Source organism: Podarcis erhardii (assembly GCF_964252035.2).
Source record: "Podarcis erhardii genome assembly, chromosome: 2".
In the NCBI taxonomy this organism is placed as follows: Eukaryota; Metazoa; Chordata; class Lepidosauria; order Squamata; family Lacertidae; genus Podarcis; species Podarcis erhardii.
This window is the reverse complement of record NC_138498.1, coordinates 20,756,369-20,781,792: the sequence shown is the minus strand read 5'-3', so window position 1 is coordinate 20,781,792 and position 25,424 is coordinate 20,756,369. Positions and strand designations below refer to the sequence as shown.

The window sequence follows — 25,424 nt, the reverse complement described above, 5'->3', positions numbered from 1 at the left end:
TGGATTGGGCTACTGGGAAGTGGGGCACCAGAAATGATGTGCAGAATAGACTGTTGTTTGCCATTCCCTTTATCTCCCGACACTTTGGGAGACTGCATTTCTCAACGTTTTGAGGACTGAACATTTGATTTCGAAAATGAAATCAAGAGAACCAAACCAGTGCCAGAGTTTTGTCCTCTGCAGCACACATTAAGAGATGGGGGCCACAGCTCACCCTGTCTGAGATTATCTCTAGATAATCAAGCTAAGTGATAGCATTGTGAGAGCTGGCCTTTTGTTGTGCTATTTTGAAACCATGTGGCTAAGACCGCAAATTTCTTTGTTAGACTTTGAGGTGCCAGAAGACTCTTTCTTGCAACATTTCATTTTGTCCTCCTTTTTTTTTGCTGTCAGATGAAATCAAGTAGTAAAAGCAGTTTCTCTGTGCTTGCAACTATCAGAATGACCACTGACGCTGGTTTGAATCGTGTCTGTGTTTCTGACTAAATGACCGCTCTCTTCTCTGTTGCTGCTGCTGCTGCTGCGGCTGATATTGCCCTAAAACCATTTTTTTCATCAAGGTAAAGAGCAGATGCTATCTCGGGCTGAGTTAAATCGCCTTTTTGTTTATGCGATCTTCTAAATTCAGTGTTAATAGGCTTCGAAGAGGAACATATTCTGCCAACACAAACAGTTTCTCGGAAACGCAAAAGAAATGAGTTCTTGCTTGCAGGAGTCTGCAGCAAGAATTATGAAAGCTATAAAAACAGGCGTATGAAAAGTTCTCACTGAAGATCAGAAATGACTGTCAGGGGGGCACTTCAAACAGGCCACACAAAGGTATAATTTTATGCTTCTCGGAGGAGGGGCATATTTAAACACAGCACCTAACTCGCTTTTGACATATTGCCCAAACCTTGGAGGTCTGTAAACTTCCTGGAGGAGAATAAGAACTGAGCGATCAAAATCAAACCATGGAAGGCAAGAATCTGAAAAGGAGAAAGAGAAGTTCTACTCAGATTAATTTGCTTGCAATAAAATAAAACAGATTTCCCCATCCCCCTTTCTCAGGTATGAATGCAGATGGGTTTTGTGATATTTAGTGGGAAGATTTGAATTTAGCAAGTTGTTGCTTGGGCTTCAGGCAGGTATCACACTGCCTGTTCTCCTAACTATTGACTTCATGTTCTGCTATCACACCTAAGTTCTACTTATGGGCTTCCTATAGGTATCTGGTGAGCCAATGTGGCTAGATAGGACTTTGGTCTTGTCAGGGAACTGACATCAGAACGAGAGGTGGAGGCAAGGCTCCAAAGCGATGCAGGAGAGGGGACCAGCAGGGGGGAAGGAATTCAGCGTAACACCGGTAGAGAAGGGGGGGAGATGGAGGAGAGAGAGCTCCAAGACTCTTCACCCGAGACTAGTGGGGAGAGCGCGGGCACGCCTCTGCCTTCCCCTTCCTTGTTCCACGCAGGGAGAGTAGGAGGAGACTTGGCGTCAAACAGCTCTTATGCTGGAAGAGGTTCAAGAAACACCCACTGACGGATTCTGCAAGTGACTGAACGGCCACGGAGTGTGAGCTGTCAGCCAAAGCATGGTTGGCCAGGCAATCTAACCAAAACTGAAGGCAACTTATGCACAAGTAACCCCCTTATAACCATTACAGGTCTTGATCTAGCAGGGCTCTTGGTAGGTTTGCAAACATGGTTAGGAGCACTCAGCTGCATCCTCCCCACCCTATACTATCATCTGGGCATCATTCTGCTTACTTTTCAGTCTGGAAGTTAAATTATGGTTTATCAGTTAATACAGTGGAACCTCGGTTATCAAACATAATCCATTCCAGAAGGCTGTTTGACTTCTGAAACGCTTGACAACCAAGGCGCAATGGGCGGTCAGCAAACTCCATTGAGAAAAATGGAAAAAATGCACCTTGGAAGCCATTCAACTTCTGATGCGCGTTTGAAAACGGAAACATTCACTTCCGGGTTTTCAGCGTTTGGGTTCCGAATCGTTTGGCCTTCCGAGACGCTTGAAAACCGAGGTTCCACTGTACCAGGTAGTGTCATGTTTGCATGTATGGGGATGTTAACTTTACAACTACAGCTTGTGATTTGAGTTAGAAGGAGATTTACAAACTATGGTTGAGGCTACCTATGGTTCGTGCTAACAATGATACAGAGGCAGATGAATATGATGGACTTTATGGAGCTGGCTGATCTCACTGGGAGAATCCACGACCAGAAAGAAGAGGAATATCAAGAAGACTGGAAGAAATTTAAAGATTATTTGAACAAATACAGTAACATTAAAGATTAGTAATTACTTGAAAGAACTAAATAGGCCTAGGATTAAATTAGGATTAAATAAATAATTGAGAAATAGAACGACATGAAAAGTTAAGAAATTAGATTATAACCGGAATATTGTTTTTTGAATAATGATATTGGAAAACTGCTACATTCAGTTACATGGAAATTCAGATGGAAGAGATTAGAGGAAGTCAAGTAATATGTTTATGAAGTTGGAAGCTTAACTAACTAATTAAGTCTCATTGGACTTGTGTATGTGGTTGTATTCTTGGTTATTATCTGTTAGGTTTGTATTATTTTATTTCCCCCACCCCCCTTTTCTTTTATTATTATTGTTCTTATTTTTGTTTTAGTGAAGTAATGTGTTTGCATGAAACTCAATAAATATTATTGGGGGGGAAAACAACAAAACAAAACACTGATACAGAAACCTGAAGGCTGGAGGGCCAGGGTTGTGAGAGGAGGGGAAGCCATTGTGGAAGGGAAGAGGGGTGATGATGAGCACAAGGTTCTATGGAGTACTCCCAATCTCCTAGCTGTAGTTCAGACAGCATTGCATCAGGGTTAAAGTCAGACGTGATCCAGACCTGCAACATTCCTTAGATGAAAGTAGGGACATTTCTCAATCCTCCCTCCAATGAACAATTCTTAACTCCCCATTTTTTGTGACCCTCCCACTGCATAGCATTTCCTATCAGAAAAAGGCACTACAAGACCAATGGGACATAGCACACACACCCTCCACTGTCCTGAGAAAACCGATTCTATTCTATTCTATTCTATTCTATTCTATTCTATTCTATTCTATTCTATTCTATTCTATGGTAGATTTGCAAGAAGGAAAACACAAGCCAATAAATACATTTTAGAAAGGGGGAAAGATTAGACACAGACGCACAAAGCATTTTTTATTTAAAAATCAAGACCCATAGTGCTCTGCTCTCCTCCCCCCTTCTTACCATCCAGGGTGGTGCTGCCATCTGCCTGCCCCTCTGAGCCAGCCAGAGCCGTCTTTACCCGGGGGTGCACTTGGGCGTTGAATTCTGGGGGGTGGCCGCCGCTGAAGCCTCCTAAGCTTTTAACCGTGATGATGGTCGATGGGTCATTTCCGTTCTCTTTTGTGGAAGAGCTGCCGAATCAACGTATCTGGCGGCGCCCCCTAGCGGTGTCTTTCATTTCCGCATGATCGCAAAACCGGAAAGGCGGAGTTATCGCTGCCGCTTTTTATTTTTTCATGTTAGCGGTTTTCGCTGTTTCCCTCCTTAAAAGCTCACCAACTTTAGGGGTGCTGGGCGGATCTTTGCACCCCGGCGCCACATGTACTAAATGTTATGTACTGAAGTTCTCACCCTGGGCCAGCAGGGGGATACTGTAGATAGTTATGCAAATAAGGGATTGAAAGTGAGGTTCAGTGATTGGATAGTTTTAGAAAATTGTTACAGTTACGTTGTACTGGAGCTCTATATATGCAGGCTGACTTCAGTTCAGTTCTGTTCTGGAATGTGAATAAAGAAGAGCTGTTTGAAGAATCGCTGTGTCGTCTGATATGTTCACCCACAACTTAACACTAAAGATGGCCCTGGAGCCAGTGCATCATGCGAGGCTGGGCCTTGGTGGCGGCAGATTCTGTTCCTCCTTGCCTATCCTCTAGCAGTCGCTATGAGCTGCCCAAGGGCGGAGGCCAGTGGCAGCAGCCATGGAGAGGCAACGGGATGCTCCTTCACAGCAGCTGCTGCTGCTGCCGTTGCTCGCGACAAGCGCCGGCTCATTCTCCTCCCTGAGCTCGCAGTGCTGGCGGGGGAAATAGGGACATTCTGGGATCAAATCAGAAGCTGGCCTGGCTTTCATAATTCTGGGACTGTCCCTGGAAAATCAGGGTATCCCACAATCTGCTTTCATTCTTGGGGTTTGTCTTCGGTGGTTTCTACTCATTGAAACCGACGGCCCAAGGGGGCTCAGCTGACAATCTTTCTGCTTCTCTTCTGCCACAAGGTATATTGACCGATAATGTTATTTATTGGGGAAAAAATCGTGCTGCTAAGGTGTAGCTTTGGTATTATGCTCCGTTTTAATTTTACCCTCCCCCCCCTCAGTTGCTTTTAATTTGCACATAGCTTCAAGTATGTGTGTGTGTACACACACACACACACACACACACACACACATACAGAAAGTGAAACAAATTAATTTAAAAGTGGAAATGTTTGTAACTATCATCCTTCCTCATTAATTGTATCCTTGCTAGACTGCTGCGTGGAACAGACTGACAAAATTCAGGCGCATGGTGGGACGCAGTGAGAGACTTTTATCCGTTCCAAACCCTGTTCAGCATGGTCATGTGACCTAGGGCACAATCCTCAAAACTAGGGCACAATCCTGACTTAGATGAAAGGTGGGATGTAACAGAAAAGTGCATCAATGCATCCTATGATTTACCGATTCTGGAAATTAATGCTGCCATCATTTTGAAATCGTTTTTGAATCGGTGACTCATCACAGCCACTGAGCTGGCCTCAGAGAAGAGGATCGGTTTGTAGGAAACTCTATTTCCATGTTTTGGTGACTTGAACCACAGCTGCCCTAGATTTATATGCTTGAAACTATGAGCACCTCCAATTCTTTCTCCTAGTCTTAATTGAAATAACAAGGACATATCCGTGTATGAAAGATGGAAAAAGATAGTGCCCCAAATCAAAGGGAAATGATTTGCAGGACTTTACAAAGCAGGTAGTGCTTAGGTATCAAAGGATGCTGGGGAATTAAACATGAGGTGTGTAATTAATTGAAGGCTGATTCAGACTTGCAGCTGTGTATCTCATAGTATTCAGGCTGCATGTGGGCAGGGATTGCTTTTTAAAAATCATCCCGTGGAAAATTCCCCCCCCCCCAAAGCAGAAGGCTAGCACAAACTAGATTTCCATGTACATGGATATTTGGTCGCAGGGCTTCTATCAAATAAACATGTGCATTTCTGAGGTTATACAGTCATGGGAGAGGCCTATGGGCCCCTCTGCGTATCCTTTCTATCATACATTCATGATTATCTCGGTGGCTGCTCCCAGACTCTGGAACTCCCTCCCTGGACTAGCTAGAGTGTCTCATTCCTTGCAAACCCTCCAAGTGCCCTGAATTTTCCAGAAACTATAGCAAATTTGCAGGAGTCCATCCTGCATCTGAAGGGATCCGGTCAGTGCTTTTTTCTCTCTCTTAAAAATGTTTAGGGGTACTCTCATTTTGAATCAAGAAAATCACTGGGAAAGGAAATGAAGCCACCATCGGAGGTGGCAACACCGAAACTGACCAATCACCGTGCTAGGTTCAAATTCCTACTTCACACATTAAGCGCCTGCTTCCGCCTGAGACTCAGGAAACACCGTGACAGGAAATGAGGCCCCCATTGGGGGTAGCAACGGAACTGACAATTCACCGTGCTAGAGAAGAAACTTTTTTTTTAAAAAAAAATGTCTTCTCTCGTTAGATTCACAAAATGTTTAGGGGTATGTGTACCCCTGCGTCCCCCCCCAAAAGCACTAGATCTGGCTGCTCAGCCTATCAGCTGTGGGGGAGGGTAAATATATCCTCACCCTTGGGTTTCGCTTTAATCCTGTCTAACGCTGGTGTCCTTAAATGAGTTCATATCACTCCCAGGGGCTTAGCTCAGTTTAGCTTATTGCTCAATAAATCAGACTGCGTAGAATTCTGGATCTGAGTTTTCCTTCTTACTTTAGGATTGGGACAATCGGGCAGGGGGAATACTCCCCCACAGAAAGGGAAGGCTGCCATTGGAAGACAAAGAAGCTCATTCATTTCTCTAAGCCTTTTATTTATTTATTTTTTAAAATATTTTTTATTAAGTTTCCATTTTGTCATATTTAAACACAAGCACGGGTGGCGCTGTGGGTAAAACCTCAGTGCCTAGGACTTGCCGATTAGAAGGTCGGCGGTTTGAATCCCCGCGGCGGGGTGAGCTCCCGTCTTTCGGTCCCAGCTCCTGCTGACCTAGCAGTTCGAAAGCACTCTTAAGTGCAAGTAGATAAATAGGTACCGCTTTATAGCAGGAAGGTAAACGGCATTTCCGTGTGCTGCGCTGGTGCTGGCTTGCCAGCTGCAGCTTCGTCACGCTGGCCACGTGACCCGGAAGTGTCTTCGGATGGCGCCGGCTCACGGCCTCTAGAGCGAGATGAGCACGCAACCCTAGAGTCGGACACGACTGGCCCGTACGGCAGGGGTACCTTTACCTTTATATTCCCTACTTATTTGCCCACTTGAGCTTCGACTTCCCTCCCTCCCAGTTTGTGGTTTTCCTAATTCCTTTTTACTTCATATCATTTATACATTTTCCAATTTACTTTTCACTGCTTCTATTTATCGCAGACTTTTAAATAAAGATAAAAAGATACATATCTTTAACATTGCAAGTTTTCTTACAACAACCCTGCTAGTGTTGTTATTTGTTTACAATTCTCTTTCATGTATTGAACAAATTCACTCCAGTCTCTTTGGAAAGCTTGATTACGATGCTTTCGGATTTTCCCAGTCAGCTTTGCCCAATTCTGCATAGTCCATCATTTTTGTCTGCCACTCTTCTAACAATGGATTTTCCTGTTGCTTCCATTTTGGGGCTAAAAGAGTTCTTGCTGCAGTTGTCGCAAAAATAAACAGTTTTATATCTCTCTTTGGGATCTCTTCCCCTACTATACCTAACAAAAATGCCTCTGTTTTTCCCCACAAAGGTACAGTGGTACCTCGGGTTAAGTACGTAGTTTGTTCCAGAGGTCCGTTCTTAACCTGAAACTGTTCCTAACCTGAAGACCACTTTAGCTAATGGGGCCTCCTGCTGCTGCCGCGCCGCCGGAGCACGATTTCTGTTCTCATCCCGAAGCAAAGTTCTTAACCCGAGGTAATATTTCTGGGTTAGCAGAGTCTTTAACCTGAAGCGTATGTAACCCGAGGTACCACTGTACTTTTAAACATTTTCTTTAATTCGTTATATATCATTTCCCAATAAGCTTTTCATCTTGCAACAAGTCCACCACATGTAATAAAAGTTCCCCTCCTTTTCTTTACATTTCCAACGTTTGTTATTTCTCATCTTATACATTTTGTTTCTATAAACCTTTTAAGAACTGTACTACATGCTGCATACATATCTTGGAGCTTGGTAATTCAAGGGGCCCCATACCGTAAAAGCTCATGGTTGCATGGCTTGCGTCTGGAAGATTGTGGTAGGTCACTGGCACCCCGTTGTCCTCTAACCGCTTCTTGTACAACAGCCCGTCGTCTCGGAGGACATCATACTCGCAGGTTAGAATGAAAGTCTCAGGGAGTTGGCGGATTATGTGATCCTCTGCTAGAAGTGGGACGTAGATGGCCTCTCCAGCTCTTTTAACTTGCTCATAAAGTTCTTCTACAAACGGGGCAGGTGCTTTAGGGACGTAACCCCTAGCCTTGAATCCTTCTGGAATGTAATCAACGTTGATCCATTTCCGGTATTTCTCCCTCAAATCGTAAGGGATATGGGAGCCTTTGATAACTCCGTCCACATCGATCTCCTTCCCGGTGAGATGTCTCAAGCCAAAATGATCAGCTCGTTTCCTGAACAAGGGAGGGACTGCTTGGTTTTGCTGATAGGAGGGCAAATCAAAGTCCCCTGTCTGTAGGAATGGGTAGATCAGGACCTGACCTCGCAGTCTTGGCAGGTCCTCTCTGGTCACCAGCTCTTGACAAACGGCCGCGGCAAATGTCACCCCGCTACTCTCCCCAACAATGGCAATGCAGCTGGGGTCCACTCCATATTCCTTTGCGTTCTTCAGAAAGTGGATTGCAGCAGTACAGCAGTCCAGGAATGGGACTGGATACGGATGCTCAGGAGCTAAACGAAATCTAAAGAGAAAGCAAAAGGTTGCCCACATTCAATCACATACAGACCATTTTGGCCATCTGTCATGGATGCCCTAAACGGCCTCAGTCCAGTATACCTGAAGGAGCGTCTCCACCTCCATCGTTCTGCCCGGACACTGAGGTCCAGCACCAAGGGCCTTCTGGCGGTTCCCTCACTGTGAGAAGCCAAGTTACAGGTAACGAGGCAGAGGGCCTTCTTGGTAGTGGCACCCATCTGTGGAATACCCTCCCACCAGATGTCAAATAGAAAAATAACTACCAAACGTTTAGAAGACATCTGAAGGCAGCCCTGTTTAGGTAAGCTTTTAATGTTTGATGCATTATTGTATTTTAATATTTTGTCGGAAGGCACCCAGAGTGGCTGGGGATGCCCAGCCAGATGGGTGGGGTATAAATTATTATTATTATTATTATTATTATTATTATTATTATTATTATTATTATTGCTTTGGCTGAGATTCCTGCATTGGATTGGACTAGATGGCCCTTGGGTCCCTTCCAGATTCTATGATTACTGCATGGCATACTGCAAGGGTTGGGAATGTTTTTAAAACCCCCCCCCCCGGGCCACATTCCTTTCTATGTAACCTTCTGGGGGCCACAGCTGTGAGTGGGACCTGAGACAAAAATGGCAAGCAAATGCAAACTTTCCTTTTGGACAAATAGACTGGTTCATACACATAGTCGCACATCTTCCGCCACCCTCCAGCTGCTTCCTTCTGGTTTTTCCCTTTCCATCAGCAGGATCCTGTAGAATCGCCCCAGCTACCTGAGCAGCAATGAAGTTATTATCCCCAGCACTTGATGTCTGTCTGTCCTCCCTCCACTGCAGCTCTCCTGATCAGGTTGGGAAGACTCCTAGAAGAGGCAGTAATGCTTCTGAATACCAGTTGGCTCCCAGTACGTTTCTGAGCACAAATCAAATTGGTGGTGTTGACCTTTAAAGCCCTAAACGGCCTCGGCCCAGTATACCTGAAGGAGCACCTCCACCCCCATCATTCTGCCTGGACACTGAGCTCCAGCTCTGAGGGCCTTCTGGTGGTTCCCTCACTGCGAGAAGTGAGGTTACAGGGAACCAGGCAGAGGGCCTTCTCGGGAGTGGCGCCCTCCCTGTGGAACGCCCTCCCACCAGATGTCAAGGAAATAAACAACTACCTGACTTTTAGAAGACATCTGAAGGCAGCCCTGTTTAGGGAAGCTTTTATTGTTTTATCATGTTTTTAATATTCTGTTGGGAGCCACCCAGAGTGGCGGGGAAACCCAGCCAGATGGGTAGGGTATGTATATGTGTGTGTGTGTGTGTGTGTGTGTGTGTGTGTGTGTGTATATATATATATATATATATATATATATATTTGCTTTCGTAGATTTTCACGGGTACAGGAATTCAGGTTTTGGTGTCCTCGGGTGTCTTCCCGTGTAAAAGTTGGGGTGTCTAGGCGACGTTTCGACGAGGTCTCACTCGTCATCTTCAGGCTGGTGCTTTCGGCTTCTTGTTACTGGAACAGAGCAGGATCTCAGTGTTTGAGTTCCTATAAATACTGTAGAGGGGGTGTGGTGTATAGCCTCCAATGTTCTGGGCAGAGAGGAAGTTCCCAGGCTAGTGTGCCTTTTCTTCTTTTGTTCCTTAATTACTTGAGAGATATCTTGAGTGATTTCTTGAGTGATATCCTGAGTACCACTTAGGTGGGTCATTAGGTGTGGATTAGTTGCTAAAGTCTTTGTGTCTTGACCTCTTGAACTTTGTGAAGAGTTTTCATGAGAAGATGGCTGTACTGTACTTAGTTGTGCTCTGGCTTGGCTTCGTGTATAGGGGCGAGCTGTGGTTTTGTGGCTTGTGTCAGCCAGATCTGTGTAGGGATTGCAGGGGGGTGCAGCATCCGGAGGTGCCACCATGGATTGGCTACTGGATGGTGTCTGTAATTCATCTGTGGAGAGGGTCTGGGTTTGGGTCTGGTGTGGTTGATTGGTGTTGGCGTTCTGTGTGCCTCTGGATCTGGTGTCAGTTTTTGTGGGGAGGGCTAATTTCCAGATGTCTGGCAAGCGGGATGTGTCGTCACGCTTGTTCATGTTGTGAGGGTGTTTCTCTATCTCGATGGCTTCCATGATTATTCTCTTGTGGTGATGTTCCGTGTTAAAGAGCAATTTGGAATCTGCAAAATTAATTTCGTGTCCTGTTTCTTTCATGTGTTGGAAAAGAGAGGAAGTTTTTTCTTCTTTTTTGACGGCATTCTTGTGTTCTGCGATACGTGCATTTATTCGTCTGTTTGTTTGTCCAATGTACGTGGCTGGGCAGACTTTGCAGGGTATTTCATAGATCCCTTGGTTTTCCAACTGGATTTTATCCTTGGGGTTTCTGAGGATATTGGCTATTTTTTGGTTGGTGCAAAAGGCTGTTTTGATATTGTGTTTATGGAGGATTTTGCTAATTTTATCTGTAGTGCCACTAGAAGAAAAGGCACACTAGCCTGGGAACTTCCTCTCTGCCCAGAACATTGGAGGCTATACACCACACCCCCTCTACAGTATTTATAGGAACTCAAACACTGAGATCCTGCTCTGTTCCAGTAACAAGAAGCCGAAAGCACCAGCCTGAAGATGACGAGTGAGACCTCGTCGAAACGTCGCCTAGACACCCCAACTTTTACACGGGAAGACACCCGAGGACACCAAAACCTGCATATATATATATATATATATATATAATATTTCTGGAAATTGCAGCTAGGGAGAGGCCTCTTCTGTTCAGGTCCTGCTTGTGCGTTTCCCATTGGGGCATCTGGTGTGCCACTGTGGGAACAGGAGGCTGAATAGGTCACCCTTGGCTGGATCCAGCACACTTATTATTATGTTCAAAGTCAAGTGGATTTGGGCCCCAGCCATAAAAATTTAAATGCAAAAATGATCACCCATTCCAAATGCTGGCAAAATCGCCATGTTTAAAACTTTATCGTGCTGGATGGTGGTTAATGGATTGAAGTTGAATACCAACAAGACAGAAGTACTGTTTCTGGGCGCTCCAATTGTGAGCGCTCCAATTGGAGAACAGCCTTTACCAAAAGTGTCATGGGCTTTGAAGACACTCAGGAATAGAGGGAGAGAAATGCGCTAAGAGGAAGGCACGCTTGGCAAACCCTCACCGTGATTATCTCTGGCCTGGAAACCTATGTCTCCACTGTGGAAGGACGTGTGGATCCAGAATTGGCCTCTATAGTCATTTACGGACTCACTGTTAAGACCCTGTTCATAGAAGACAATCTTACTCGGCTACGAGTGATCGCCAAAGGAGGAGGAGGAGGAGGAGGAGGAGGAGGAGGAGGAGGAGGAGGAGGAGGAGGAGGAGAAGAAGAAGAAGAAGAAGAAGTAGTAGAAAAAGAAGAAGTAGAAGAAGAAGTAGAAGAAGAAGTCGTCTGTTTTTGGGGGACAGGACGCAGGCAGGTGTGGGGGACTCCCTGGTCCTGAATGGAGAAAGTGTGCCCCTAAAGGACCAGGTGTGCAGCCTGGGAGTCTTTTTGAACTCACAGCTGTCCATAGAGGCGCAGGTCAGGTCTGTGTCCAGGGTAGAGGTTTACGAGCTCCATTTGGTACACCAACTGACACCCTACCTGCCAGCACATTGTCTCACCAGGTTGGTGGTACCTGCTCTGGTTATTTCCCGCTTGGACTACTGCAATGCGCTCTATGTGGGGCTACCTTTGAAGGTGACTTGGAAATGGCAACTAATCCAGAATGTGGCAGCTAGACTGGTGACGGGGGGCAGCCACCGGGACAATGTAACACTGTAGTCCTAAAAGAACTACATTGGTTCCCAGTACGTTAATTGAGCACAATTCAAAGTGTTGGTGTTGACCTTTAAAGCCCTAAACGGCTTTGGCCCCTGTAGGGAGCATCTACACTCCCATCGTCCAGCCTGGACACAAAGATCCAGCTCCAACGGCCTTCTGGTGGTTCCCTCATTGCGAGAGGAGAAATTACAGGGAACCAGCAGAGGGCCCCCTGTGGAACACCCTCCCAGCAGATGTCAAGGAGATAAATAGCTATGTGATTTTTAACAGACATCTGAAGGCAGCCCTGTTTAGGGAAATTTTTAGTGGGTGATGTTATACAGTGGTACCTCTGGTTGCGAACGGGATCCATTCCGGAGCCCCGTTCGCACCCTGAGCAGAACACAACCCGCGTCTGCGCGTGCGGGGGTCACGATTCGCCGCTTCTGTGCATGTGTGTGATGTCATTTTGAGCATCTGTGCATGCTCGAGCGACAAAACCCGGAAGTAACCCATTCCATTACTTCTGAGTCGCTGCGGGATGTATCTTAAAAGAATGTAACCTGAACCAAACGTAACAAGAGGTATGACTGTATTGTATTTTTACTGTGTTTTGTTGGGAGCCGCCCAGAGTCCCTGGGGCAACCCAGTCAGAAGGGGAGCATATAAATAAAAAAATCTATTATTATTATTATTATTATTATTATTATTATTATTATTATTATGGGTTTAGGTCTTCAGAAAGGTAGAAGCTGGGGGGCATTACACATTCTTTCTGATACAATGAGAGTGAAGCCACTTACCCGACACTCACAACTACTGAATCACTTAGGTGGGCAATGGAACGACAAACCCTTTCAGAGGCTCCTGGAAGAAAGCACAAGCCCCCCCACCCATTATAATTTTTTTCCTGGTCATTCACATTGGAATCATTGTGAGTTGGGTGCAGTGCTAGTCCTACTGAAAGTAAATCTGTCAAAAATCAAGAGATAGGACTCATTTCAATCTGCTTATTTATCTATTTTTATGTCATGAGGTGTATATGACACCTGATTGTAGAAAACAGCGACTTTTCATGGTTCTCATCTGGGAAAAGCTGAGTTGGATTGAACTCTTTGTCAATGGGGCACCGCCAGCTGAAAACCATTATGTGGATTTTACTGATCAGTAACAGAGCAGTGTCAATGGGTAAAAATCAGAACAGAACCAAACTTCCACCCACATTTCTGGGCTTCTTTCCAGTTATTTCCAATCACCTCTGGAAGCCCTTTCATAGAAGTCCTTTGAGGCACGAATCAGAAATAAACCTTCTTTGATATTTTAAGGATTTTTTCCCTTGACCCTGACACTAAACTTAAACTGCCTACAGGAGAAGTACAAACCACTCCCAGGAACTTTACATGAAAGTACCACCCCAAATTCTCTTCACATGATATCGTGAACCATTTTGAAACTATTTCAAAGAACTTACGGATGCTTCCAAAGAGTCCAGCGCCTCCATGAAGATAGATGATTCCTCTCCTGTTCCCAGCATGTGATGTCTTGGGCCAGTACACCCTCACTGGCACCTCATCGAAAACCAGGTCCTTTATGATCAACTTGGGAGTCCTTTATTGGTGGCATTGCCTTGTACACAGCCCTCCAGATGATATACCTATGGCAAATGCCCAGTTTTTCCAGAAGCACTCCCTGTTTAAACCAAAATATTCAGACTTTATCAGCCCTCAGCCTTTGATAGTTTTGTAATAATAATAATAATAATAATAATAATAATAATAATTTTAAAATTATTTATACCCTGCCCATCTGGCTGAGTTTCCCCAGCCACTCTGAGTTGGCTCCCAACAGAATATAAAAAACACAATAAAACATCAAACATTAAAAATTTCCCTAAGATGCCTTCAGATGTCTTGTAAAAGTCAGATATTTGTTTATATCCTTGACATCTGATGGGAAGGCGTTCCACAGGGTGGGCACCACTACTGAGAAGGCCCTCTGCCTGGTTCCCTATAGCTTCACTTATCGCAGTCAGGGAACCGCCAGAAGACCTTTGGAGCTGGACCTCAGTTTCCTAGCTGAACAATGGGGGTGGAGACGCTCCTTCAGGTATACAGGGCCAAGGCTGTTTAGGGCTTTGAATTGTGCTCAGAAATGTACTGGGAGCCAATGTAGGTATTTCAGGACCAATGCTATATGGTCTTGGCGGCCACTCCCATATTTGCATATACAGTGGTACCTCGGGTTACATACGCTTCAGGTTACATACGCTTCAGGTTACAGACTCCGCTAACCCAGAAATAGTGCTTCAGGTTAAGAACTTGGCTTCAGGATGAGAACAGAAATCGTGCTCGCGGCAGTGGGAGGCCCCATTAGCTAAAGTGGTGCTTCAGGTTAAGAACAGTTTCAGGTTAAGTACGGACCTCCGGAACGAATTAAGTACTTAACCCGAGGTACCACTGTATGTGAGGAAACTACACTGTCATACCACTGCATGTGAGGAAACTACACTGTCATACCTTTCAACATTTCTCCGATGAAAATAGGGATGTCCTATTTAACAACAACAACTTTATTATTTATACCCCACTCGTCTGACTGGGTTGCCCCAGCCACTCTGGATGACTTCCAACATATATAAAAACATAAGAAAACATTGAACATTATAAAAAAATCTTCCCAATACAGTTCTGCCACCAGATGGCTTTTCCCCCAGTGAAAATAGGGACATCCTAAGGAAAAGCAGGACATTCTGGGATCAAATCAGAAACCGGGACGGCTTCTGTGAATCTGGGACTGTCCTTGGAACATAGGGACCCTTGGAGGGTCTGCACTCAATGACAACAACAACAACAACAACAATTTATTATTTATACCCCGGCCACCTGGCTGGGTTTCCCCAGCCATTCTAGGTGGCTTCCAACAGAACACTAAAATACAATAACCTATTAAACATTAAAAGCTTCCCTAAACAGGGCTGCCTTCAGATGTCTTCTAAAAGTCTGGTAGTTGTTTTTCTCTTTGACATCTGGTGGGAGGGTGTTCCACAGGGTGGGAGCCACTCCCGAGAAGGCCCTCTGCCTGGTTCCCTGTAACCTCACTTCTCGCAGCGAGGGAACCACCAGAAGGCCCTCGGCGCTGGACCTCAGTGTCCGAGCTGAACGATGGGGGTGCAGACGCTCCTTCAGGTATATTGGACCGAGGCCATTTAGGGCTTTAAAGGTCAGCACCAACACTTTGAATTGTGCTATATCCTTTCATTTACCACTCAGAGATTGGGGTGGCTTGAATATATGAATATATTTGTGTGTGTGTGTGTGTGTGTGTGTGTGTGTGTGTACATAAGAATGTAAAAAGAGCCTGTTGGACCTGGCCAATGGCCCATCTAGTCCAGCAGCCTGTTCTCACAGTTCCTGTGGGAAACTGCCATGCAGGATCTGAGCACAGGAGCCCTCTCCGCTTCCAGCAACTGGTATTCAGAAGCATTGTGGCCTCCAGTTGTGGAGGCAGAGCAGAGTCATGGAACCTAGCAGACATCCATAGCTTTCTCCTCCGTGAATTTGCCTAATCGCCTTCGGAAGCTATTCAACTTGGCAGCCATCACTGCCTCTGGTGAGAGTGACTTCCATAGTTTGAATATGTCCTGTGTGAAGACATATCGTATTTTTCCGTGTATAAGACGCCCCCATCCTTATATTTTTAACCCCAAATTAAGAAATTAAGTTGTTTAGCTTTTGGGATGGGGGTGGGGGTGGTCACTTCCACCAATCGCTCACCTGCCTGCCCACCACTGCCAATCGTTTGCCACAGCCACTGCCGATCGCACACCTCGCCGCAGCCGCCAATTGTCTGCCCGCTCGACGCCACCAACAGCCCACCCACCCACTTGCCGCAGCTGTCAATCACCTGCCTGCCTTGCCACAGCCTCCAATCACCCGCCCAATCGACGCTGCCAATCTCCTACTTGCTGCTGCCATTGGTTGCACGTCCCCCCTCTGCATTCACTATTTGTGTAGAAGATGACACCCAATTTTTGCCTAATTTTTTTTAGCAAAAAGCATCGTCTTATACACGGAAAAATACGGTACTTCCCTTTATCCGCCCTGAACCTTCCAACATGCAACTTCACTTGATGTCCACAAGGTCTGCTGTCATGATGGAGGGAAGAAAACTTTTCTCTATGTTATGCATAATTTTATAAATGTCTATCATGTTGCCTGTTACTTGCCATTTCTGTAAACCAAAATATTTCAGATGTGGAACGCCCTCTCGTCAGATGTCAAGGAGATAAGGAACTACAGTGGTACCTCAGGTTACATACGCTTCAGGTTATATACACTTCAGGTTACAGACTCCGCTAACCCAGAAATAGTGCTTCAGGTTAAGAACTTGGCTTCAGGATGAGAACAGAAATCGTGCTTCGGTGGCGCGGCGGCAGCAGGAGGCCCCATTAGCTAAAGTGGTGCTTCAGGTTAAGTACAGTTTCAGGTTAAGTACGGACCTCCGGAACGAATTAAGTACTTAACCTGAGGTACCACTGTACACAGATTTCAGAAGACATCTGAAGGCAGCTCTGTACTGGGAAGTTTTTAATGTTTGATTGTTTTATTATGGTTTTATATTTTGCTGGAAGCCTCCCAGAGTGTCTCGGGAAACCCAGCCAGATGAGCGGGGTAAAAATATTATTATTATTATTATTATTATTATTTGTAGAGGGTGTGACTTCAATCCCGTGACATATATATAAAGAAACTTACCAGTACAAGTACATATCCCACTACGAAATCGGCAAGGAGTAATATTGCACGACAGCTTATTCCTCGAGGCAGGTGGGTCCTGGTAAGGCGATAATAAACTCCCCATGCAAACAGCAAGGAATGAATAGAAATGGTCACATATAATATCAGCATCCACAGAGTTCCACCAATGCCATTTCCCTTAAACTCGGAAGCACAGAAGTGGTGACTGTGCCTTACGCGATGCTACGTGGCTCTTGTGGTTTAGCAATGATGTTCTCTTGCACACGGTGTAGATTGTTCTCTTTTGTACGAGAACACTCTGCGCCATGTGGAAGAGAACAAAACCTCGGCCAACCCACATATCTTTCAATTGAGAAGAAGCAGTTTAGTAATTCCTTCAGAAACTGCAAGATGTCCTTTTGGAGGTGCATCTCGAGGTGTGTGAATTTGCCCAGCCCCTCCGCTAGAGGGAAGAGGTACAGTGGTGCCCCGCAAGATGAACGCCTCGCAAGACGGAAAACCCGCTAGACGAAAGGGTTTTCCGTTTTGGAGGCGCTTCGCAAAACGAATTTCCCTATGGGCTTGCTTCGCAAGACGAAATGTCTTGCGAGTTCCTGCGGGTTTTCCCCCCTCCCCCCTTTTTCCTAAGCCACTAAGCCGCTTATCAGCTGATCCGCTAAAAGCCGCTAAACCGCTAATAGCGCTAATCCGCTAAGCTGTCAGTGGGCTTGCTTCGCAAGACGAAAAAACCGCTATACGAAGAGCCTCACGGAACGGATTAATTTCGTCTTGCGAGGCACCACTGTACATGGAATTTCCAAGGCCTCTGATGGCTAATCAGATTAGGGCAAGAAACCATTTTTGTTTGTGTGTGTAATATTTTTAAATTTGTTTTTACAAGTACAAATTGCAAGTAGATAAACAGGTACTATTGTGGCAGGAAGGTAAATGGCGTTTCTGTGTGCTCTGGTTTCCGTCATGGTGTCCAGAAGCAGTTTAGTCATGCTGGCCACATGAACTGGAAAGCTGTCTGTGGGCAAACGCCGGCTCCCTCGGCCTGAAAGCGAGATGAGCGCCACAACCCCGTAGTCGCCTTTGACTGGACTTATCCGTCCAGGGGCCCTTTACCTTTTTTTTTAATGGCAGGTGCTGGCAGCTGCGGAAGCTCAGACTTGATGACCAGGGTCTGCACTGCAACAGCCAAAATGCGGTACCCTTGCTGCAGCAACCAATGCTGTAACATTGGGGAAGCATCACAGAACAAATGATTGGGTGGAATGAAGTTTGGACGGTCCAGCATAAACCCACCACTGATGAACTTTTATTGCGTCCATGACATGGCGTGGAATGCATCTGCGAAAGGATGCTGGCCAATCAGGAGGGGCCCTGGTTCTGCACTTTTGAATTGGCTACGTTCTAGCAGGAGGATGCCCGGTTCTGTCGATTTCCTCAGGCAAATCCAAGCTTTCGCTTAAGAATGCTTGAATTTTAAGCAGAAAAGACTTTTTATGTATGCGGCGACAGCCGCACGGATGTTGCTAGCCCAGAGATGGAAAGAAGACAAGAGAGAGAAGAATGGCAAACTAAACTGTTGGATTATGCCGAAATGGCAAGACTTACCAGAAAGCAGGAACCAAGAGGACCAAAACCTTAACAAAGAATGGGGAAATTTATCTTGGAGACCAGATGAAAACATTAGCAGGATTGCAATAGCACTCGTAATGTAGCAAATATTATGGAGAAAATGCAGTGATATAAAGTATGGACTGTTGAATAATATGCAGTTGAAGAGGTTAACAATAGGACCCATGGAGGGGAAGCTGGGAAGTCCAGAGATCCGGAGGAATCTACAAATGTGGATGTGTACGGTTGTATTGCTATAATTTTATACTTGTAAAATCAAATAAAAAATATTTTAGAAAAGAAAGCTTAATTTTATATTGTCCCCCTCCCCAATTCCTCTGTTCCACCCCCCACCCCCTGCTTTTTTAGGCTTTGCTATTTTCTGCTACCTGGAGAGCCTCCCAGAAAAACATGGCATGGAGCCAAGACTCTGAAAAACTGGTATTTTCCAAGTATTTCCAGAATCTGGATAACTCATGCTTCAGAGTTCTCTCAGTTTACATAGAGGCAAGAGAAAGGAAAAAAGAACTGAGCTGAGGTAAGGCTTGACACTGGGTGGCTGGCAACCGTGCAGACTGGGAAGCTGAAGGAAAGCTGTGTTATTTCTTAGAGAGGAGACTTAGTCTCCTCATGTCATTATATAGCAGAGTGTATTGCTCACCATGAACATTCATAGTTTATGCACCGCTTATTAACTGGCAGGCATCGCAGGTTTCTAGACCTCATGCTTGCAAAAGCAAGTCTGCCTCCAGCCACTCTGGATGGCGTCCAACATATATAAAAACATAAAGGTAAAGGGACCCCTGACCATTAGGTCCAGTCGTGGACGACTCTGGGGTTGCGGCGCTCATCTTGCTTTATGAGCTTCTGGGTCATGTGGCCAGCATGACTAAGCCGCTTCTGGCAAACCAAAGCAGTGCACGGAAACGCCATTCACTTTCCCGCAGGAGCAGTACCTATTTATCTACTTGCACTTTGACGTGCTTTTGAACTGCTAGGTTGGCAGGAGCAGGGACCAAGCAACGGGAGCTCACCCCGTCACAGGGATTCGAACCACCGACCTTCTGATCAGCAAGTCCTAGGCTCTGTGGTTTAACCCACAGCGCCACCGGCATCCACTCCGGATGGCGTCCAACATATATAAAAACATAATAAAACAGTAAACATTAAAAGAAAAATTCCCTATACAGGGCTGCCTTCAGATGTCTTCTAAAGGTTGTATAGTTACTTATCTCCTTGGCTCGGCAATTGCATACCCTCTCCATACCCTCTAATATTTCTCTGATGAAAATAGGGATGTCCTATTCCGTACCTTCCAATAGGCTAAGGAAAAGAAGAGATTATTTATGTATGCGACGACAGCAGTGTGGATACTTCTGGTCCAGAGATGGAAAGAAGATAAAGTCCCGACCAGAGTGGCTGATAAAGATGATGGACTACGCTGAAATGGCGAAAATGACCGGTAAGATTAGAAACCAGGAACATAGAAATTTTAATGAGGAATAGGGGAAATTTATAAGTGACCTTGAAGAACACCGTAAACAACTAAAAACTTTGGCAGGATTGTAATAACACTTGTAATGTAACAAGTACAATGTTTAAAAAGGGAATTTTCAGAAAAGATGGAGAATATTGTAAGGGGCAATTGAAAACAGATTGGCAATGGAACCCATTGAGGGGTGGAGGGAAATGCAAGGATTCAGGGGATCATATGTGTATGATTATGGCTATTATTTGAATATAAATGTAAATTGTAAAACTGGATTATGTCCTGCTGGATTATGTCCATTTGGATCCTTTCCAGTCAGGATTCAGGCCTCATCATAGGACTGAAACTGCCTTGGTCACACTGGTTGATGATCTCCGGCGGGCTAGGGACAAAGGTGAGAGCTGTTTCCTAGTTCTGCTGGATCTCTCAGTGGCTTTTGATACCATCGACCATAACATCCTTCTGGACCGTCTAGAGCGGCTGGGAGCTGGGAGCACTGTTATACAGTGGTTCCGCTCCTTCCTCCTGGGCTCTGTTCAGAAAGTGGGAGGAGGGATGAGTGTTCAGACCCCTAGGATCTCACTTGTGGGGTGCCTCAGGGCTCTGTCCTCTCCCCCAAGCTTTTCAACATCTACATGCAGCCGCTGGGAGAGATAATCAGGGGGTTTGGGCTGGGTGTTCATCAGTATGTGGATGATAAATCAGAACCGGTGAAGGTGGTGAAGGTCCTGTGTCAGTGTCTGGAGGCGGTTGGAGGATGGATGGTGGTTAACAGATTGACGCTGAATCCTGACAAGACAGAAGTACTGTTTTTGGCAGACAGGAGGTAGGCAGGTGTGGAGGACTCCCTGGTCCTGAATGGGGTAACTGTGTCCCTGAAGGACCAGGTGCACAGCCTGGAAGTCATTTTGGACTCACAGCTGTGCATGGAGGCACAGGTCAATTCTGTGTCCAGGGCAGCTGTCTACCAGCTCCATCTGGTATGCAGGCTGAAACCCTACCTGCCCGCAGACTGTCTTGCCAGAGTGGTGCATGCTCTAGTTATCTCTCGCTTGGACAACTGCAATGCGCTCTATGTGGGGCTACCTTTGAAGGTGACCCGGAAACTACAACTAATCCAGAATGTGGCAGCTAGACTAGTGTCTGGGAGTGGCCACTGAGACCATATAACACCGGTCCTGAAAGACCTACATTGGCTCCCAGTACGTTTCCGAGCGCAATTCAAGTGTTGGTGCTGACTTTTAAAGCCCTCAACGGCTTGGGTCCAGTATACCTGATGGAGCGTCTCCACCCCCATCATTCTGCCCGGACACTGAGGTCCAGCGCTGAGGGCCTTCTGGCGGTTCCCTCACTGAGAGAAGCCAAGTTATAAGGAACCAGGCAAAGGGCATTCTCAGTAGTGGCACCCGCCCTGTGGAATGCCCTCCCACCAGATGTCCAAGAGAAAAACAACTACCAGACTTTTAGAAGACATCTGAATGCAGCCCTGCGTAGGAAAGCTTTTAATGTTTAATAGACTATTGTTTTTTAATATTCTGTTGAAAGCCGCCTAGAGTGGCTGGGGAAACCCAGCCAGATGGGCGGGGTATAAATAATAAATTCTTCTTCTTCTTCTTCTTCTTCTTCTTCTTCTTCTTCTTCTTCTTCTTCTTCTTCTTCTTCTTCTTCTTCCTCTTCTTCTTCTTCTTCTTCTTCTTCTTCTTCTTCTTCTTCTCCTCCTCCTCCTCCTCCTCCTCCTCCTCCTCCTCCTCCTCCTCCTTCTCCTTCTCCTTCTCCTTCTCCTTCTCCTTCTCCTTCTCCTTCTTCACAATCCCAGGGTTTACAGTCAGGTTGACGTGGAACTCCTGTGGGCAGCGGTGCAATCTGAAAGGGCAGCAGCGGCGACAACAAGATCACAAAGGAAGATGCCTAGCAGGACTTATGCAGTTCTTCAGAAAGATTCGTTTGATGGAGGATTTCAGATCCAAATTGTTCAATTGGTGGGTTTGGCAATGAGTTATTTAAAGGGTCAAAGCACAGCCGTCCATAAGCATGTGAACCAGAGACGGTCCTTCTGCAGTCCTTTCAGAAAGCAAAGAGTGCGGCAATCAACACCTGCGCAGGTGTAAAGATGGTAGAATCATAGAATCAAGAGTTGGAAGAGATCCCAAGGGTCATTTAGTCCAACCCCCTGCAATGAAGAAAATCTGCCCTCAGCCATCTCTGGGTAGACATTGGATGTTTAGTTATGCTGTGTGTGCTACAACAGAAGCCTGTATATTGGAGCTTTTAAAAGTTAAATGAGCGTACCTTTGGCTAGATTGTGCCCATAATAATTTGTATTACATGGTTGTCGCTTTCATCCGTTTTGCATGAGCCATCCAGTGTGTCTGGATTGGTGTACAGAAATCATGGGAACAACATCATCAAACGCCTTGGCTCACCATTATCTAAGTGCCTCTGCCTTTTATCTGAAGCTCTGTTTTAAGTAGAAAATAACAGCCATTTAGTAAATATAAATCTTGTGAGCTAGTCTTGTGAAGTTCTCCAGTGGATACAAAGTTCTCTCTGTGCGTGTTTGTGTGGTTGGTTTTTTTCCTCTTTCTTTTCAATTAACAACAAAGGAAACCCGCTGACACAGTGAATTTTGATCTGGAAAATGAAACTTGACATAACAGGTAGTTAGCTACATTTTTCTTAATCTCTGGTAGTTGCCCAGAGGCTGCTTTTAATAAATCTCCCTCCGTCTGCACCTCCAAAGAAACAATCTGACCGCATTCACATTAATAAAAGAGCATCTATAATAACCCTCCCAAGTCTTATAATGTTGCCAATCCACATTCTGTGGTTTTGAAAAAACAAACCAAAAGACGAAGACTCAGATATTGTATGAAAAGTATATATATTTTGCCATTGGCTTCGGTGGGAGCAGGACCACTCTCTTTTTGTGCAGCGCTTTCAAACTAGAATCGTGTAACTTCTGGCACTTGATGGCTGAAAGTAGATCTACTCTTGCTACATCCAGAGCAGAGAGGGTTGCAAGTTTTTAAAGTATTGCCCCACCCTTCTGATAGTCAGTGGGTGCGGCCAGGCAGGTAGAGAAGGGCAAATCTTGGGAGGGTACATGTGTATTCTGGAGCAGAAACAAGATAGAATCTGGTGAGACCTGGCAAAGAGGGACACTATGAAATTTGGTAGAGCCTAGGGACGCGGGTGGCACTGTGGGTTAAACCACAGAGCCTATGACTTGCGGATCAGAAAGTCGGTGGTTCGGGGGGGGGCCACCAGGTGGCGCATTGGAAGACGGCCGACAATAACATCTCTCTGACCCATACGAGGTAATTAAGAGGCTGCTATGGGAAGTATGCAGTCTTCCTACCCCCCCCCCAAGGAGATGGGGGGGCTGCCTTGCCAGCAGTGTCCACAATGCACCCCCAGATTCGAGGTCTGGGGGTGCCGGTCACTTGGCATGAGCCCTCGATGCGGTCAGCTCTTCCTGACACCGATTCCAATCAGCGCGTGCTGGTTAGCTTCAGCTCGGAATTATAATTGGAAACATATGATTGGAATGAAGCTGAAGCACATACATCAAGTAACGCTCGAGAGATAAGACTGCTGATTAATGGATCTCTGTGACCGGGAGTGATGGACGGATAAGTAAATCTTCTGATGAATCACCATTAAGAGACTGTATGTTTGGAATGAAGGGGGGGGGTGGAGGAAAAAACCTTTTTTCTTTGTACTATGTGATATTAATAACCCTTCACCCCAGAAAGAAACAAGATCCAGTTGGGTGGCAATCAGCCTCTTGTGGCAGTGAGTTCCATAATCCATAATCCATAATCCAACGATGCACTGTGATAATAATAATAATAATAATAATAATAATAATAATAATTTATTTGTACCCCGTCCACTCTGGGCGGCTTCTAACAAAGATTAAAAATACATTAAAATGTCACACATTAAAAACTTCCCTAAATAGGGCTGCCTTCAGATGTCTTCTAAATGTCAGGTAGTTGTTTATCTCTGACATCTGATGGGAGGGCGTTCTACAGGGCAGGTGCCACTACTGAGAAGGCCCTCTGCCTGGTTCCCTGTAGCTTTGCTTCTCACAGTGAGGGAACCACCAGAAGGCCCTTGGTGCTGGACCTCAGTGTCCAGGCAGAACGATGGGGGTGGAGACGCTCCTTCAGGTATACTGGGCCGAGGCCGTCTTTTTGTCTAAACCTTCCAACATTCAGGTTGATTGGGTGCAGATGCTTCTCTCTGGGTACCCAATGTTGGGTCTGCTCTCTTGTACAACCGCTTACCTGAATAAAGCAAATATTGCAAAAACTCAACAACAGCAACAGCAGCAGCAGCAGCAGCAACAGCCCACCGTGGGTCTCCTCCAAAGGAAGTGGTGAGTACACAGTGCTGCAGCAAAATGAAATACAGTGGTACCTTGGGTTAAGAACATAATTCATTCTGGAGGTCCGTTCTTAACCTGAAACTGTTCTTAACCTGAAACACCACTTTAGCTAATGGGGCCTCCTGCTGCTGCCGCACCGCCAGAGCCTGATTTCTGTTCTCATCCTGAAGCAAAGTTCTTAACCCGGGGTACTATTTCTGGCTTAGCGGAGTCTGTAACCTGAAGCGTATGTAACCTGAAGCGTCTGTAACCCGAGGTACCACTGTACCGTCCATGTTCTGCTCTGGCTCCCACATTCCATTTCTTGAGCAGAAGATAACCATCTTGTGTGAGAGAAGAAAAGGTCGAAGCAAATGGATGAACTCAATCCTTAGAGCTGGACTTTCCACCACAAAAAGGCAAAGCTGAAACAGACACACACACCCCACCCCCAAAAAGGGGAGTGAGTGCAACTTGCTGGAGGCCATGGGAGATCTAGGGTTGGAACACAAGTGCTTCCACTGGAAGGTCATATGCAGGAAGAGATAACTAGGCCATTCCTGTCCGTCCATCCACACCCTCGATGGGCGTTTTATAGAGTCACAAACAGATAGGAATTCCTGAGACTCTGCATCTCTAGGTATTTATGATGCTAATCGCTCTAGCATATGACTGCCTCAGGGCAATGATATGCCTGCTTTGAGAAGCATTAAGAAACACGGCACAAGAGTCTTGCAGCACCTTAAAAAGACTGAGAAATTGGATTGGACAGAAGTTTTCATAGACTAGAATCCATTTTGTGTTTGTTGGGCGTGAGGGAGGAATTGTAAGAGATGGCGCTGCAAGGATAGGCCAATACAGTGGTACCTCGGGTTACAAACACCTCGGGTTACAAACACTTCAGGTTACAGACTCCGCTAACCCAGAAATACTAACTCGGGTTAAGAACTTTACCTCAAGATGAGAACAGAAATTGTGCACTGGTGGTGCGGTGGCAGCGGGAGGCCCCATAAGCTAAAGTTGTACCTCAGGTTAAGAACAGTTTCAGATTAAGAACAGACCTCCAGAACAAATTAAGTTCATAACCAGAGGTACCACTGTAATGCCACTTATGACAGTTCAATTGAAGCCTAAGATTGACGTGGATGTTTTATGTTATTAAGGGGAAAGCAACTGGGATTCCTCATATTCACTTTCATATAAGTGTGTGTATCTCTCCATGTGTTTAATGCATAGCTGCCTTCAATG

General features: G+C 45.6%; 1 pseudogene across 1 annotated transcript in view; it reads right to left on the bottom strand.

Annotated features, from left to right (window-relative positions):
* Positions 1–6,844: 6,844 nt before the first annotated feature.
* Positions 6,845–25,424, bottom strand: part of LOC309336376 (arylacetamide deacetylase-like 3) — a 28,884-nt pseudogene continuing 10,304 nt past the window's right edge. The window contains exons 3-5 of the transcript XR_014161643.1: positions 13,428–13,645; positions 12,760–12,823; positions 6,845–8,174 (exon numbers count right to left, since the gene is read on the bottom strand). The product of XR_014161643.1 is annotated as an arylacetamide deacetylase-like 3 (transcript). The remainder of the gene's footprint in view (positions 8,175–12,759; positions 12,824–13,427; positions 13,646–25,424) is intronic.